The 3000-nt window shown below is 50.2% G+C and overlaps 1 long non-coding RNA gene across 1 annotated transcript; it reads right to left on the bottom strand.

Annotated features, from left to right (window-relative positions):
- Positions 1-401: 401 nt before the first annotated feature.
- LOC311429617 lies at positions 402-2444 on the bottom strand. Its single transcript, XR_014688297.1, has 3 exons — positions 2185-2444; positions 1088-1120; positions 402-487 (listed from the first exon to the last, which is right to left on the bottom strand). It is a non-coding gene; the product is annotated as an uncharacterized lncRNA (long non-coding RNA).
- Positions 2445-3000: the final 556 nt, after the last annotated feature.

The raw sequence follows: 3000 nt of genomic DNA, 5'->3' as shown, positions 1-3000 counted from the left end.
GATTTGGGGGAATTGGGGGGGTTATGGGGGGAATTAGGGGGGTTGGGGGGGTTATAGGGGGAATTGGGGGGGATATGGGGGGTTGTGGGGGAAATTTGGGTGGGTTATGGGGGCTGGGGGAAAATTTGGGGGGGTTAGGGGGAATTGGGGGGCTTAAGGGGGGGGATATGGGGGGAATTGGGGGGTTATGGGGGGATTGGGGGGGTTGTAGGGGAAATTTGGGGGGGGTTATGGGGGCTGGGGGGAAATTTAAGGGGGTTAGGGGGAATTGGGGGGGTTGGGGGGGGGTATGAGGGGAATTGGGGGGGGGTTATGGGGTCAAGGGGGGAAATTTGGGGGGGGTTATGGGGTCGGTGGGGGGGTTATGGGGTTGGGGACCCCCCCGGGGGGTGTGGGGCTCACCTCAGCATCGGGGGGGCCGGAGGGGGGGGAGCCCCCCCAGGGGGCTGCAGCTCAGGGGGGCCCCGGGACCCCAGGTCACCTCCGCCTGTGGGGGGGGGGGGATAAGGGGTGATGGGACCCCCCCAGGAACCCCCAAATCACCCCAAAAACACCCAAAAACCCTTAAAACTGCCCCAAAAGCAGCCCCAAATCCTTCAGAACTCTTCAAACCCCCCCAAAACGCCCCAAAATCCCCCAAAACCGCCCCCAAACCCCCAAAACTGCCCCCAAAAAACTAAAATCAACCCAAAAAACATAAAACCACCCCAAAATGCTCTAGAATCACCCAAAACCCCCCCAAAACTACCCCAAAATCACCCCAAATCCCTCCCAGGACCCCCAAAAACCCCAAATCCCCCCCAAACCACCCCAAATTCCTCTTAAAATCCCCAAAATCCCCCAAATCCCACCCAAAATCTCCCCCAAATCCCTCCCAGGACTCCCAAAAACCCCAAATCTCCCCCAAACTTCCCCAAATTCCTCTTAAGATTCCCAAAAATCCCCCAAATCCCACCCAAAATCCCCCCCCAAGTCCCTCCTAGGACTCCCAAAAACCCCAAATCCCCCCCAAAATCCCCTCCAAATCCCCCAAATCCCTCCCAGGACCCCCAAATCCCCCCCAAAATCCCCCCCCGGGGGTCCCCACCTTTTTGGGGTTTTCCTCTCGAACTCCTTTTAGCTGCCAAATTAAAAGCAGAAATCATGGGATTTCACCCCAAAACACAGACACCCCAAAGACCCCAAAAGTTGGAATTTCCCCCTAAAAATTGGTATTTTTGCCCCAAAATTGGGGGTTTTCCTCCCAAAATGGGGCTTCCCCCTAAAAAATAGGGGGTTTTCCCCCAAAAAATGGGGTTCTCCCACTCTAAAATTGATTTTTCACCCCAAAAATTACAGGTTTCTACCCCAAAATGGGAATTCTTCCTCAAAAATGGCATTTTTTCCCCAAAATGGCTATTTTAATCCCTAAAAATAGGGTTCAACCCGCAAAAAATGAGGGTTTCAAGCCCAAAATGGGGGTTCCCTTCCCCAAAATTGGGGCTTAACCCCCAAAATGTGTTTTTTCCCCCAAAAAATGGGGTTCAGCCCCCCAAAAATCAGTTTCACTCCAAAAAATGGGGATAAAACACCAAAAAATAGGTATTTTTGCTCCAAAAAATGATGTTTTCCCCCAAAAAAGGTTTCTTTACCCAATATTGGGGTTCCCCCCCAAAAAACATGGAATTTTCCCCAAAAAAGGGGGATCTCCCCCCAGAAAAAGAGATTTCACCCCCCAGAAATAAGAATTTCCCCAAAAAAGGATGATTTTACCCCAAAAACTCTGCCTCCCCAATGGGATTCATCCGTCCCCAAAAAAGGGATTCCCTCCCCCCAAAAAAAGGGGTTTCCCCCCCAAAAAAAGGGGATTTCCCACAAAAAAAGGATCTGGTCCCCAAAAAAAAGGGATTTCCCTTCCCCCCAAAAACGTGATTTACCCAAAAAAGGGCGATTTCACCCCAAATTTCATGCCACCCCCAAAAAAAGGCATTTCCTCCCAAAAAAAGAGGATTTTCCCCCAAAAAATCAGATTTCCCCCCCCAAAAGGGTTTCCCCCCCCCAAAAAAATCAGAATTTCCCCCAAAACATCAGAATTTCCCCCCCAAAACTCAGAATTTCCCCAAAAAAGAGCGATTTCCCCCCAAAACTCCCCCCCCCCAAAAAAGGCCATTTTTCCCCTAAAATTAAGCCCCCCCCCCCCCTCACCTTCTTGCGGGGGGGGCCATCGGGCTCCGCGTCCGGGCGGCGTTTTGGGGGGGTCTCGTCGGGGGCCCCCCCCCTTGCGTTTTTGGGGGGGGGGCAGGGCCGGGGGGGGCTCCTCCAGCCGCCAGCGCCCCCCCCCCCCATCGCCGTCCTCCCCCCGCCGCTTCGCCCCCCCCTCCCCACCTCCTAAATTTGGGGAGGGGGGGAAAAACGGGGGGGGTCAAGGGGGGGACCCCCGAAATGGGGGGGGCCCATCCGTGACCCCCCCCACAAAAAAACAACGAAGAAATACAAAAAAAGGGGGGAATTACCCCAAATTTTTAACCCGCCCCTGAAATTTGAGCCCCCCCCGAAAGTTGAGGAAAGCCCCGAAACCACCCAAAAAATTAAAATCCAACCCCCCCCAAATTAAATCTCCCCAAATTTTTAAAAATTTACCCCAAAAGTTTAAAATTTTGCCCTAATTTTAATTTCTGTCCCAAATTTTAAATTCTCCCCCAAATTTTTAAATTCTACCCCGTATCCTTTAAATTCTCCTCAAATTCTTTAAATTCTGCCCAAATTTTTAAAATTCTCCCCAATTTTTAAAATTCTCCCCCAAATTTTTAAAATTCTCCCCCAAATTTTTAAAATCCTACCCCAAATTTTTAAAATCCTACCCCAAATTCTTAAAATTCTCCCCCAAATTCTTAAAATTCTCCCCCAAATTCTTAAAATTCTCCCCCAAATTCTTAAAATCCTCCCCCAAATTCTTAAAATTCTCCCCAAATTTTAAATTTTTCTCAATTTTAAAATAAATCTCCCCAAGATTTTAAGTTT

Source organism: Aythya ferina, assembly GCF_964211825.1.
Source record: "Aythya ferina genome assembly, contig: HAP1_SCAFFOLD_1444, whole genome shotgun sequence".
NCBI lineage: Eukaryota > Metazoa > Chordata > Aves > Anseriformes > Anatidae > Aythya > Aythya ferina.
The sequence above is the reverse complement of the archived record's forward strand: the minus strand, read 5'-3'. Positions and strand labels throughout refer to the sequence as shown.